The 14977-nt window shown below is 47.4% G+C and overlaps 1 protein-coding gene across 4 annotated transcripts in view; it reads right to left on the reverse strand.

Moving 5' to 3' along the window:
- The window catches only part of LPP (LIM domain containing preferred translocation partner in lipoma), a 331834-nt gene that overhangs the window by 299253 nt on the left and 17604 nt on the right, over window positions 1-14977 (reverse strand). For 3 of the 4 annotated variants that reach the window (XM_074912516.1, XM_074912519.1, XM_074912517.1), the window contains exon 2: window positions 7911-8013. The gene's annotated coding sequence lies outside the window, so the exon portion shown is untranslated. Of the gene's footprint in view, window positions 1-934; window positions 2145-7277; window positions 7328-7910; window positions 8014-14977 lie in introns of those variants that run through there. The other variant, XR_012634082.1, reaches the window with a different exon arrangement.

The following is a 14977-nucleotide window of genomic DNA, read 5'->3' on the forward strand; positions in this document are numbered from 1 at the left end:
ACTAGCAACAGTTGGACTAGTTGTCTGCAGCATCTTCCTCATTATGAGATTTTTTTTAATTTTTTTTTTTTTTTTAACTGAATGAAGGGGTACTAAAGACAATGACCTGCTGTGAAATGACCGAAATTCCCATGCAAACAACCCATTAGCAGTGTTCAAATGCAATTTAAATTACTGGCTGTAAAAGTGCTCCTCAATTTCATGGTAAGTTTCCAAGGAAAATTACATGCTATGTACTATTTAATTGATTGTTTTCTATTTCTTAACATCCGTTTATTCCCTCCTCCTGTCTTTTCCTTAATTTCAAGTGATGATAATGACTTTTCAGGGAGGAAGGGGGAAACAGCTAACAGAGTCAAAGAGAGATTTACCTGAAAAACAAGGATGTAGGAGGGAGGTGGCTGCCAGAAATGGGCAGCTTCACTGGAACTCATCCCTGTGATACTTTCACCATAGGGGTGTGAGACAGCCCGGCACAAGGACTCCTTTCCTCCTCACCACAGGCAGCCAGACTTTCAAAACCTGCTGTTTCTTTAAAATGTAGTCACCCCCCCGCCACGTCAAGCAATAAGCAACTAGGGAGCCTTACACATAGTTAACTATTAGAAGATGGTGGTAAAGCAACAGGAGTAACTTGTTTCCTCCTTCCAGGCACACTAGTTCTTAAACCAACACACTCACTGGAGGCAAACAAGTGTTTCTCATTTGGGAGATCTCATCCCAAATGCAAATACCTAGTTCACAGGAGCAAATTCCCGCTTCCCCAAAGTTGACTGAAGAATTAGGCTGTGAGTGAGACCTCCTGCTGCTTGCAACAGCTGTTACACAGGAATGTGTATTATAAAGCTAATAACAGACATTTCTTAAAAGCCTGCACTCTGCCTAGATCCTAGGAAGGAGCAGCAGTACGATTAGGTAAGCTGCCATCTGGAAATTCCTGAAGTAACACACTAGCAACATATACCAACTTCATGAAATACTCAGTATGATTTGGTTTACCTTTAAGCAACCAATACAGAAATATTTTGTGCTCAGAAAAGTATGACTTTATTAGTAAGAGAGATGAGTTTAACAGTACCACTTGACACAAAGCTGTGAAGCGCCTGCCTGTCTGCAGGAGCTGAGAATGAACCGTCACATGGAATCCAGAGTTTTGCACTTTTCCCAAGTTTGTCGCACGGTGCCTCAGTTTCTACACCCGAACATCAGGATAATACAGCTTTCCAAATTCTGTGGGCACAATTTAGTGTTTAGAGGCTCTAAAACCTTTGTCTACCTAAATGCAAAGTATCAGCTATGTAGAGCCATCCAGGTCCGTAACCTTGTCATATCCTCATCCCTTCCATGCCCACATGTACTAGCCCCATGCTCGCTGGAGCAGCTTCTCTTACCTGCTGTGGGGCACACATCCCCAACCCTTAGCGCACCCTAAATCCCCTCACAGCACCCGAGTCACACAGGACAGCGTCACCACTTCACCATGTCCTCTGCGGTGCCAGCCCTGGATTGATCAGTGCAATAGTTGGGATGAAGGATGGGCTGTGAACCAATCCTCCTTACACGGGAGCTAAAGCAAATCCTATACATTTAATACATCATTAGAAGTGACTGAGAGAAGCTTAAGAAAGGCAGGCATGGGGCTCCCTGAGCACGCTCAAGGTCCAGTGCCATGGGAGGCCTCTCTTTACCAGGTGCCAGGCTGCAGGAGGAAAATTCTTTAGACAGCTGTATTAATTTACAGGTCAGCCCTTAATGGCTGTGTTCCTAGAGCAGAAGAAAATCCATTGTGGATGCTGGTTAGCATCAGTGCCCACGTCCTGGAGAAATACCAGACAGAGAGCCCTGGCAGCCTGTGGTCCCAGCTGTGGGCATCCTCCAGAGCTCCCCCAGCCCTGCACTGCACCCATCTGGGGAGATATAGGCAGCAGCACATCCTTCACAGTCCATCCAGCTCTCAAGTCACATCCTCACAGCGATGAGTTGTTGCATAGAGAAGAATCAGCACATGAAGATTAAAGGCCCCAACATGCTTCCTCAGGCATGCCAGACTAGCACTGCCTGGAGCCCTGGGTTATGGCAGCCAGGCACTGCTCATCCTGTCTTCCAACAAGCAGACTGTCCTGGTGAGCAGGAAAGGGGGGAAACTGCGAGGGGAACAGAATATCATCATTTACAGTCCTGCCGTGCTGTCTCTGAAACACGAAGCTTGGCCACAGGCAGCTAGCAAAGCCTGCACGTGCCACATCCAAGTGCCACCAGGAGCAGGGGCTGACCCAGGGCAGGACCCGGACCAGGCAAGCACTGGGCTGGGAGGAGGCATCACCCATCGTGCAGGGTCACACATGCGCACGCAAAGGCAAAGCGCAGCACACGAGGAGGAGCCACACAGACCACCAGCTCACTGCCTTCCGCAGCTTGGCACCACCACACACAACGAACAATGGGTGGCTCCTTGGCAAGTCACTGGGCTGAGCCTTCAGGTGCTGCAGCAGCTCCATACATCTCCCCAGGGCCCTGTTCTCCAACCCATCACCTACACTGTCCATTAGGCTGTTCACTCTTTAGGACAGCAGTTCTTCCCTTTGTACCGGTACCAAGCCCAGTCCAGCAGGGCCCCAACCCCAAAAACTGCAGTAATCCAAGTAGTCTGTTGAAACAACAAGGATTAAAACGCAGCTGAAGCCTACAAATTCCCAACATGTCCTGCAGTAACAGGCTCCAGGAGTCCCTTTATCACCTTTTGGAGCCAAGTGCTTTTCAGCTCAGGTCCCATCCTCATGCAAACTAAGCCAAGTCTCTTTCCTTGCCCAGAACAATCAAGACAGTTTTGCACCTCAAGGACCTGCTGCAAATCCACATCTCTGGAAAACCAAACCTCACACTGAGTATTAATCCCTATTTAAAAGGGCAAAAGCAAACCAAGGAGAGATTTAACTTTTCACAAAGGTCTTAAATTTAAAACAGGAAGAGTATGGTAACAACAGGTTTGAATCAGTCTAAAAATACCAGTTAGCTGAGAAGATGGAACTATAAAGAGTTTTTCACCAATGCCTCTTCTTAAGTAAAAGGCCAAAGCACAGCGCTTTCTGTCCAAGGCACGGGACTAGCTGCTACACAACCCACGGAGCAGCGTTAAAAGCACTCTATACGTGTTACATGCTCCAAATGACAACAGGAATGTGGGATGGTGGATCTCTATTTCAGATTCCCCAGCATGGTTTTATCTGCCATGAATAAAACAGGAAGCACAGAATCTTCCAGGTTCCCCACGCACCCCTGACTGTCTGGTTGAACCATAGTTTCCTTTCAGGAAAGAGAAAGGAAAGGGGGGGGGGGGGGGGGGGGGGGAGGAAGAAAAAAAAAAGAGAATCAGCCAGCTGCAGTATCAGACAGATTAAAAATTCACACTAAGGAAAAATAACGAAAAACAGGAAAAAGCAGATACTGAACCTTCAACCAGTTACTGCAGCTAAACTTCTTCAGGTTCCTAACAAAACAGAGTTAAATATTAAATTTGAGAGAAATATATCCATATGTTATGCAGCCTTTTTAACACACTCTTGCTTAAGAGACAGCAATAATACTTAAGCTATATTTTACTTGCTGACCACATGCACATATACTCATTTAACTCTACAGTGCTCTGCTGCCTTGCTGCATTAACCAGCGAAACTAAAAAGAACACTATTTAATGGGAGCTGGCTTAAATTATCTTTACACCTAGGCCTGAAGAAACATTTTGCCTTTGAGTTCAATCCACTAAGCCAACTTTCCCTGCTACAGAAGGTTTCATTGGGTCCCTTGCTGTTGACTGGTGATCCACATGCCTGCCTCCACCAGCAACACATACACTTTGATGCAATCCATCTGACTAAACAAAACAAATCAAAAAATCCGAAGTTGCTTGCTAAAGCAGTAGTGATGCACTTACCAGCATCCAGGCAAACTCCTTTGCTAACACGCTTCCCTCTCGAGCAGATCAAATTTGGAACAAGGTCCAGCAAGAGAGAACTGAGAACTGACCACAACAAGCTTCCAAAACAAGAAAGGGTGGGGGGGGTGGGGGGGTGAGGGGGAAACCAACCTTACTACAGGAATTCAAATCTTGCTTCCACCAGACCCTGAGTCACCTCCCCTCCCTTGCAATAGATCAGAGCAATGGGTAAACATTTCCAAATATGGAGATCAAAACTCCAAAGGATGTCAAAAAAAAAATCACCCTTCTCTCCCTGGCTTTGGCACAGGGATGACTTGCCCCTCTGGAGCCTGAGCTGAGCACATCACTGTTGCTGACCTACACGCAGCCTGGACATAGGGACACATGTCGCTGCCTTGACCTGTGCTTTGGAGGCTCCTGGCTCAACGGGTGACACTGCATCTCTGTCCCCTCCCAGGGATGCACAGGGAGATGCAATGGGGGCAGCTCCAGGAGCCATCACCCCTTGCCCACTACAGCAAACCTCCCTCTTGTCCCTTGACTCATCAGCACAAAACCTTGTAGAACTGATTTTTGGAGTACTCTTTGGAGAAAAATAGCCAAATTCAGGCTGCGTTTATAGTGACGCCAGCTTGACACCAGAAAAGGCACAGCTCAGCCATCAGTCCCACTAGAGAGGTCCTGCTGCCAGGTTCCACACTGACTGCTCACCTGGGGCTGGAAATCTCCCCTGCCCTAGCTCATCTAGACAGTGCTTTGCGAAAAGCATGTATTTGATGATGCTTTACCCAAAAAAAACCAACCCACAGCTCTTCAGAAAGGAACATGCTGCTTGGACAAGGCAAGATCTCCCTGCAGGGACAGGGAGCCCAGCATGGCAGCACCCAGTCCCTGTGGGGGGACACAATGCAGCATCCCATGGCAGGTAGGAACAGGGAAGCACCAAGCACCCCCCCCACCCTCCCCCTCCCCCAGAAAGGGGCTTGAGGGTTAATGCCCAAACCCATACAGCAAATTTAGGGGGCAGAACGGTTATACTCAGAGGGGACAACTGTCCCTGCAGAGCCTGTCTGCACACAGGAGCAATATACCCATGCCACCGCTCCCACGGGCACCGCTTCTCAGCTGCAACAGCCAACCCATGGCCAGCAGGGAGGTGACTACGCCTGCCAGCATGGGACAGCTGCCTCCTCAGGCTGCAGCCACGGGCTCCAGGAGCAGGCAGCCTCTCAGGAATGTGCAAATCAGGACAAATCAGGTTTTCAAGGGGAACAGGCCGCTGAGGCATCCAACCGGACCAGCACCACCCACAAGATGCTATTGAATTTATAGGGAAGGAATTCCAGAGCTGACTCTGCCCATGTATGGCCAAAACAAACTGTAAAAAAGTGACATTATAGTACATTTGGCTTTCACTGGTACTGAAGCACAGGCTTCGGGGGGAGCTGAAATCCTGAAGTGACAGGGGCTGTACAATTAACTCTAGTAACCAGAGGCCAGGGGTCCATGGCAGCATGAGTTTAGCACCTGATATCACAGGTAACAGAAAATAACAAAAATCTTTTCTTCAGAGGAAAACAAAGCTTTCTGCCTTTTAGAATAAGAAGCACATTTAACTTAGTGATCTATCACTGCAAAAAATAAACCTTGCCAGGCAGTACCAGCACATGTCCATTACGCTGGTAGTTATAAAGGCAGCTTTAAAGAGCCAACAGTCCAAGTGGCACTAAGTGATGCACCAGGACAATGCCAATGCAATGTGGGCTGGGATTAGCTCTCAATGGGCAGCTGATGAATTAGTTTTCTAAAAATCCACTGAAACCTCCCCCAGAGCCATGCGCCTCAACCAGCAGCCAGGCCACCAGAAGCATTCTCCATGGCCAGAAATGGAGATGTTCTGAGCACTGTGGTAGAAGATGCTCCAAAACCAGGGTAAGAAGGTCAGGTTTTACAAACTATGACTCAGTTTTCCAGCACCTTGCAGAAAACAATTCCCAAGGTACTACTTTTTTCAAGGAGAAACAGGAGGATGAAATAGAGAATATGGTAAGCCAAGAAAGGGAACCAAGGCATGGTGGAAGAGCAGGAGCCCCGTCCCAGGCATGCAACAGCCCTTACTGCTCTGGGCTCCTGCAGCACAAACAGATCAAGGTTCTCCTTAACAGTTAAATGCCACTACCTCGCCTGCCCTGCCAGCGGGGGAAATACTAGCTGTGTCAGCTCCAGAGGCAAAGGGCTTACCGAACCAGAGAGGAATGCAGGCTGCAGTGGCACACGTGGTGGGGACAGGGAAAAGAAACCCAGGGGAACACAGGCTGCTAGTGCTGCCTCTGCCTTTGCACCAGGGTCAGGCAGGGTACGTTTTATGGCTCCTGGAGTTGAAACCTGGGCTTCATGACCTTAGAGGGACTCTCATGCCAGAAACAAATATAGCTATTAGAGAGGCTGGGAGTTCAGGGGCCTGAGCACATGAGGACAAACTGGTTCCCGGCTCCTGGCAGGCAGCCCAGCACTGCTTTTCAATAAGCACAAGTCGTACCCATTGGACCGGGAACGGGTGCGCGTCTAAGCAGCATTTGCTGATGAGACCCACCATGCAGCTATTCCCCCAGCCTCATGTTCCCAGGGATTACGATCTCCCCTTGGCTTCCCAGCTGAAACGGCATTATACCCCCTCTCTTGCTACTATACTCACTCTAAACAGTGGTACCTAAACATGAGCTGGGGTTCAGTACCTCTGTTTTAGACCACCTTCCACCCCAAATGACACAGAGAAACAGAGGGACAGATACATGCATGTCTAACCACAACTCCCTGCTACATGGCACCGCAAGACCCACTCCTTGTCACAGCCCTAACTCTGGTAAGTAAAAGCCTGGGGGCCTGGGAATAAAATCGAACTCAAGCCTCCTGCACAACGCTACAGGTCATTATCAATCAGCCACTGGGCAGGCATGGCTAATTTAATTTAAATGATATTACATAAGCAGCTGAGAATATTTGATTCATAAAAATGTCTTGAAGGGGCAGAAAGCACAACTTGCATGGCATACATAACACAAGGACTGCTGCAGCATTACAGGAACACAGACCATCTAATAACACACACAGCAAGGACCAGGGATGCTCATACACACACATGCACTGCACACACATTACGTCTCCTCCCCCAACATGCATAAAAGCAGACTTAGGGCTTGCAGGCTGAAGTCCTGTGCAGCCAGAAGTTAGCACAAATGTTTGTGACAGTTCCACTTTGCAGGCAAAGGCAAAATCCGGGTGCGGAGGAATAAATATAGAAAGAAGTCAGGCAGGCAAAGCAGGTGCTGGCTTGTAAAACCTTGGCCAGAAAGGCTCCCCAGGAGGTTGAATCTGGTAGTTTTGCAACAGCTCCACAGAGAGACAGAAGAGACAGAAAAAGAAAAAAAAAAAGGAGAACATGAATGCATATGCATTCTTTTATCACCATATATAGTATATACAGACATTTGATATATACACCCCCAAGCTCTCATATGCCACCATATAGTATATACTATATATGCACTGCGCATCTTTATTTCCATGTGCCTAGATTTGTACAGCCTGTGTGTGTGTATATATATGTATGTATGTACATTTCTCATGCATGCATTTGTCATTACCCCCCACATCACTTATCCACATGTCCTGTCACACAACACACTGCTTGACAGAGCATGTCTAAAGCCTCGGTGCTGTAGTCTGGGATGACTCCTGAACACTCACAGCTTCTCCCTGCTGAGCCCTTCCCCACCAAAGCCTCTGGGTGCAAGCACCACCAGGGAACCACCAGTTTGTCTTATTTTCCAGTGACCCCACCCTTGCCTCCACACTCTGTTAGGAGAGGACTTTATTTTTTTACAGAAAACCATGAACAAGAGTGCCATTGTCAGAAAAGCCACAGATCCTTCTGAGAAGTTGCCCCTCTCGCCTGCGAAGCGTGTTTACGTACCAGTTCTCACGCTGTACAGCCTTGCTGGTGGGACGAACTCAGAGAGCTTTTGGAGACACGCGGGGCTCCACCAGAGTCACGACTTTGGGTTTCTTTCCCAGCCCTGTGAAGAGAGAGATACTCGTGTGATGCATGCTGGATGGGCCTTCTGACGGCTTGTCTCCAAAACTTACAGTTTAACCCACACAACTTCTGGGAAATGCAGCATTTTCCTCCCCAGCTTTCTTCGGCAGAAGCCTCCATACTCCTGGACTCCTTTTGGAACCCCCCAAAACTGAGCATCACCACCTCTAACTGGGCCAACGATCAGCACCAGCTGCCACAGCTTGGCCAACAACTTGAATCTCCCCAAGCCACAGCTCCTTTACTGCTCTTAATGCTCCTGAGAAAGTGGAGGTAAAAGGAGACACAAAATGAGGCATAAGAGAACAGGGTGAATCCATCACTCATCTCTGTGACCTCAGGAACAGTGAGGGAGCTAGGAAGCATCATTTAATTTGGTTCAAAGCTCTGGGGCTTTATCACTACCACTAGCAACTACACCACCACCCAGTTCACCAGCCCTCCACCTCAGCGCAGCATTTTCTTTGAGGAGCTCTGCCCAGTACCCATCAGGGACTGCCTCACTCTTTCCTGTAGCTGCAAAGCAGACATGACCCTTTCTTGAAGAGTCATTTTTCTCCTCTGCAGAAGATGAAGGCAGAGCAGAGGGGTCAGCCAGGCCACATGACCGCCCTCTTGCACATGGCATGCCAGGACACATGGTGGGGTGCATCCCATGGAGATAAACAGCATCTCAATCGCACACTCCTTCCTGCTCCCACCAGCCTACAGCCAGCAACCCATCCCAGCCACATCGTGGCCACTCTGACAGCCCTATCTCTGCTCATGACAAATGCAGGCTTGCCTCATCATCACCATTCAGCAGAAAATGTTACTGCTATTTTCTGCTGCAATGATGGAAATGCTCAGTTCAGGCTTGTGTTTGTTGTACCTGTGCTGCTCACGTGGATGCATGTGAGCCCACGAGCCTACAATCAACATGCAGCAAAGTGCAAAGAGAGTGCTGGTGGCTCACAGTCCAGGTCCCTCCTCCCTGTCACACAGTGAAATGGCTTCCTGGCCCTGCCAGCACCTCTAGTCCCTCACACCATGTCTGATGGTACAGCAGCCAGGAGAGCAACTGGGCTCTCACCTCTCCCAGTGGTCGCTGATCTCCATTGAGCCACACTCCAAGAGCACACCAAGGTCCACCCTGACCCAGGAGGTATTTTCCAAGCTCCATGGTCCCTGTGGTGGCACCCAGCCCCGATTTCCCCATGGTGCTGGGCAGGTATAAAAGTCCCCAGGACCCTCAACATTCCCTGCAGGGGTGATGAGGACAAATTGAACTGGAAATCGCAATGGCCTCTCCCACTCACTGCAGGCTTGGGATGAAGATGAGTAACCACAGGGTTTTATTGCTGGTGAACTCAGCCAAAGAGCAATTTCTCTCCATCCATCAAGGAGGAGACAAGTACAAGCAAATATTATGGTTGTGCATGTTTACTTTTCATTTTAAAATGATGTAGAGTTATATACAATTTAGGTCCTTCCCACAGGCTCCTGGCAATATGCCCTTCAGTCTTATCTGCAAAGGCAGAAGACAACAACATTCCTCTCTGGTTCCAACACCATTTCAATTCAACTCACAACAGCACCTCCGGGAGTTCCAGGTAAGACAATATTTCTTGGGACCGAATCTGTGTTTAGAAGATCTTGGCTCAGGCTTGTCTTTCACCGGGTTTAGCTCAAGAAATGTTGACAAGATCATTTATAGGATTCAGCAGACTTGACTAGTTGAACCGCATCTTCCTGTCTTTACTTTCCACACCAGACATTCCCATCACCTTGTGACTGAGGTTCCGGCAGCAAGGTGAGCAGGACCCCACATACCCTTCCTTGAGGCACCCAGCTGAAGCCTGCTGTGGAAACACCCTCCCCAGCAGCAACTGGGGCCCAGCATGGTTCCAGAGGGGCAGCAACCCACTGATGCCCAGGCACATGCTCCCTCCTGGTTACACATGCACAGTTGGGAAGGACAGGGACAGTCTGACCGGTCACAGAAATATCCACCTGAGCCAGTCTGTCAAACTACATTTGTGACTCCATTTCTTTACCAGGAAGTTGCAAAAGTCAGTCTGGGTCTTCGAGCACAGAAATACCCAGAAGACAAACACAAAGGACAGACCCAATTGCAAGCCATCAAGCCATGATGCCACCACCAAATCAGATCTCTTCAACACATGATCTCAACAAGCATTTCCCATTGGGGAGCATTTCTCGAGACTTGAGGCCCCCAAACCTGAAGATTAGCAGAGCTCCTCTCCCCAAAGTCCCTCTTCTCAGTTGCCTGTACACATCCCTCAGCAAGGAGCACCCCTGAGACTCGCACCAGAGAGGACTGAATAGAGGCTTAGCAAAGCGATGCCTTAACCATGCCAGTGCTGCTGAGGAAGCAGGCAAGAGATACAGATCTTGAGCCAACAAGTCCCAGAAAAGGGTCTGCCCCTTGCAATCACGCTCGTTTCTGCTTTGTCTCAGGTAAAGACAAATGAGTGCACAGTAGAGACATACCCAAATCACTGCCATCGATTCCAGCACAAGTCTTTCTCCCACTGAAGTCCCCAGAGACACAGATGCAAAGACTGTCCCCTAAGGAGCTCTGGGTTTCATACATACCCCAACAACCTTTCCAGGGAATATCCAGGTGCTTTTACAACAACAATAGTAACAACAGGCAGGCTTTTAGCACTACAAAACTGAGGTCCTCTTAGTTCAGAGCCACCGCAACAGATGCTCAGTGGCCTGCACACAGCTGATTTCCATCTTGCAACAAGAAATCCCAGTTTTCTATCACAGTCCTGCAAGAGATAACAGCAGGAAAGTCTCTTTGGTAACACAGCTTTACACTGTCAAGCTCCCATCTGGCATAACTCAAGTATGACTCTTGTGCCTCCAGATCACCAACTACAAGCAGCCGAGACTTTGGAGCCTGTATAGATCTACGTGTGCACATCTGCATCTTCATTTTTATGCCTAGCACAATACAAACCACTTATTTTTATGCACCATTTCAGTAGGTTATTTACCATTTAAAAGGAATTTAAAGCAAATGCCCAAACAGCAGGAATCAGGTACCACAGACAAAGCACTGAGTCTCTGAAACTACCAGAACCAGAATTTATCAAAAGAGCATGCCCTTCACAAAAGATTTTTTTCTTCATTTTTGCCTTCCAACTAGTTAAATTTAAGGTACAGCTCCTAAAAAGCTGAGAAAGTGATTAGAAGTTTAAAAAGCCATCCCAAGCTGAAAGGAAAATAAGGTTTCAGTTTTCTTATATAGTTCAGATTTTTCAAAAGTGGACAGTTTAAAACCTCTGCAAGAATTCCAAGTTTCAAAGAAGTACAATCAGGACTTTCAGAAAAACAGGCATCCCTAGCATAACCTTACAGTGGTCACTTAGAAATTGAGGCAACCAGACTCCCCATTTCCTTTCTTTTAGAAAATCTTACCCATGAAAATAATTTCAGCAAGCACTAATTACACTTCTCACATAACAGCCTGGCTGAATGTCATCTGCTTTTCTGGCTACTTGAAAGCTGCATTCACTTTTAAATGTCCGTTACACTTGAAAGTGTTACCAACAGTCAGAGCTTAATTTTATTTTAGTTTTTAAATCAGTATGGTTATACTTCTAGAAGCCCAAGCATGAACACCAGTTAAACTGGGATAAAGCAATCTCACATTGGGATCCCTCGTTCCTGTTCCTTCATGGAGCAGATGGCTCAGGCTGACCACCACAAGGAAAACTGTCATTTAAACTGTTCCAGTCACCAGTTTTTAAGCTCAGATAAGCTCCCAGCAAGTCAGCCATCAGCACGAACTGACACGGGTCCCTCCTGTATGATTGGCAGGTGTACATACAGGTCCCCAGACAACAACCCCATTCAATCTGACCTTTTCTTTTCAAATAAAAAACACTTAAAAGCCTGCCCTGTTCTGACATATGTATTTTTAAGTCTTTCCTGCGCTGTGCCAATATGTTATTTGTTGGTCAAAGTCCCCAAACTCAGAAATCTCATGTTATCTCCTCCACTGCCAGAGCCCTGATCGTCAGCGGTTCTGGCCACCAACAGCACTGAGGGAGCTGTCTGAGGCCTCCACATCCTCACACATCAAAAAATCAGATCCCTTACATGCAAACCTCAATTCAGAGTCCAAACCCAACTTAAAATTCAGCTTATATGTATGGGTAACTTAAAGACAGCCACCCAGAGGCACGGACTGATCTTGCTATCCTGGGACACTGGTGCCTGCAGGATCCATCCAGCCCTAATAGCTTTCTGTGTTTGCTTCTGTGCTTCTCAGGTTTCTTTATTAAAATTAAACTGCTCAACTCAAAAGCACACTGCTGAAGTTATCTAATAAAAAGATCACGCAAGATAACAAAAGCTGGAGACACGTTTCCTCCGCTCTGCTGCCAACAGTGGCACCTGCTCCGAAAGTCATCAATACAAACAGCAACAGCTAATACGCCCAACTGCTGCCTTTTGGGAGGCCAGATCCTGTGTTGGTGTAGAGCAGCAACTATGCGAATAGCGAGTTTCGATTTGCAAGGAAGCACACACCCCTCCTATATCATACTCAGCACAGAGCTGCTTTCAAATCCGCAGCAGCCCCACGTGTCAAAATTAGCTGTAATGGGACTTAATCGCTTCCGAACTCCTGGTCCAGCCCTGATGCTGGAGGAAGGCTGATGCTGACCGCAGCATGGATCGTCATCTCCGATGGGGAAAATTAGCTCCCATAAAAAAGCAAATTCACTGGCAGCCCCTGGCATTAAAGCATTTCCCTGTGGGAGCCCTGGGGTCCTGCAGCAGTGGTACAGCCGGCTTTGTGGCCAGGGGACTCATTTTTATCTTTGCTGTCAGATTCATCTTGGGGTTCATAAAAATGAGACTAAAACAAGAGGGGAAAAAAAAAAGATCAGGAGAGTAGGGGGAAGAAGCGGGAGACATCACTCCAGTGGCATGGCAGCACCAAAGGGATGGGATCCAGCTTGCACTGAAGGGACGGCATCCAGCTTTTCCGGATCGAGACTGCTGTAATATAACAAACAAAAAAATCACTTTGGGCAGGACAGATTTAAGCAGTGGCTAAGGAAGCTACAAGTCAGCCCTACCTACAGCATCCTGATGGCCAAGAGCCACCCTACTAGCTCTCAGCTGGAGCCACTGGGCAACAGTTGGGGACCAACCCATCAGCAGGACCAGGCATGTCACACCCGTGTTATTTTAAACGCACAAGGACAGCTAGAAAAGAAGGGTGGCTAAGGAGCAAGAGGAATCAGCACATCTATGCCAGAAAGCCTGTGGGTCCCATGCTGGAGTGACCTTTCAGCAGCTCCCCATCGCTGCCAGCAGTGCTGCCTGTGATTTACGTGTCTGTAATTGACATCAGCACTGGACCCTGTATTTTCAAGCACAGACTACTGGCTTCATGCTGTTCACACTCCCTCAGTCTACTGGAAGTGGAAGATTTTCCAAATAGCCTCACTGATTTTCAGGTTTTTTTCTTTTTTCCCCCCTGCTGTTTGCTGTCTGCATTTCACCAAGCCTGGTCAGAGAGATCTTGAGCAAGAGGGGGGCAGTTTGTCACTCAAAGGCACCCCACCTTCTTGATCAAGGAAGGATAACTGATTTCCCTTTCAAGTTCTCACGCAGTATCAGAGCACCACAGACCCGGGGTTTCAAAGAAAGGATAATGTTTTGCAATCCAATACAATGTCATTTCCCCACCACCACCCCGCAAGCAATGGCCAACCTCACCAGACAGCACAGGCAGAATGTTGCCCTAACACACCTCCCCGCATCTTAAGATGCTCAGTCAAGAAAAGAGACCAACAGTGAGTGACCAAAAGCACATATAGAAGTAGAGGAGAAGTACTGCACCCCAAGGGGGTCAGGAAGGCACCTGGCTCTCCCCACTCCCAGCCCAGGGTCTTCTGCTGCTCACCTTTAGGTTGAAATCTCCTAGGGCAGAGATGGCATTTTTTTTGTGCACATTTGTTCAAGTCTAAGGGTTTTATTATAAAGGACAATGTTACTTTAACCATTTTGGTTTTAAATGGCCAAAATTTGAAGGCAAAGGTCATCTTATCCCAGGCTTGCTCAACTGCCACCACAATGAAACCCTTGGCACCATGGTAAGCTCTTATTGGTTATCTTAAAAACATTTGGAAACAAAACTTCTAAAACTTAGAGCCTCCATGACCAGACAGTCTTTGTGTTCAAGACTTACTACCCTGGAGGTATTTAAAAGACACATAGATGTGGTGCTTAGGGACATGGTTTAGTGATGAACTTGGCAGCACTAGGTTAATGGTTGGACTTGACAATCTTAAAGGTCTTTTCCAACTTAAACAATTCTATGATTCTATGCTTTATCCAGTTTTGACCAGATCATTTGAAAACAGCAACAAATACCTGTCACTCAACTGGATTCCCTACTCCTGTGCCCACTTGGTCAGGCTAGATATTTTTGAAAGCATTATCATCCATCATGATGTACAAAAAACCACAATCGGCCAAGATAAGTAAAACTTTCTGGTTTAGAAATGTCTGTCCCCTCCTTCCCCACCATCTCCAAGGATGACCAAGTATTAGTTATCTTGTTTCATTTTACACCTTAATAACAAACTGCCCCAGTTTCAGCCTTGGCACAATACAGTCAGGTGGGATCAGCAAAGGGCATTGAACACCTGTACTGAAAAAAAAGAAGTTTCTCAGTGTAGCTGCTCCTCTCTCCAAACAGCTGTATCAAGAAGCTGGGGAAGCATATTCCTTCAAAAAAAAAAAAACCCAAACAAACCAAAAAAGCCCTGATGGGGCAGAGAGGCACAGGTTAACATGGAAGCATAGCAATCAGACATCAGAGAGTGGAGTGGCCTCACCGCTGACTGCTTTTCATGAAAACATTTTTGTTTTCAACAAATGTTGTTACCAACACAAACAGAAGAATAAAA

Source organism: Athene noctua, chromosome 8 (genome assembly GCF_965140245.1).
Source record: "Athene noctua chromosome 8, bAthNoc1.hap1.1, whole genome shotgun sequence".
In the NCBI taxonomy this organism is placed as follows: domain Eukaryota; kingdom Metazoa; phylum Chordata; class Aves; order Strigiformes; family Strigidae; genus Athene; species Athene noctua.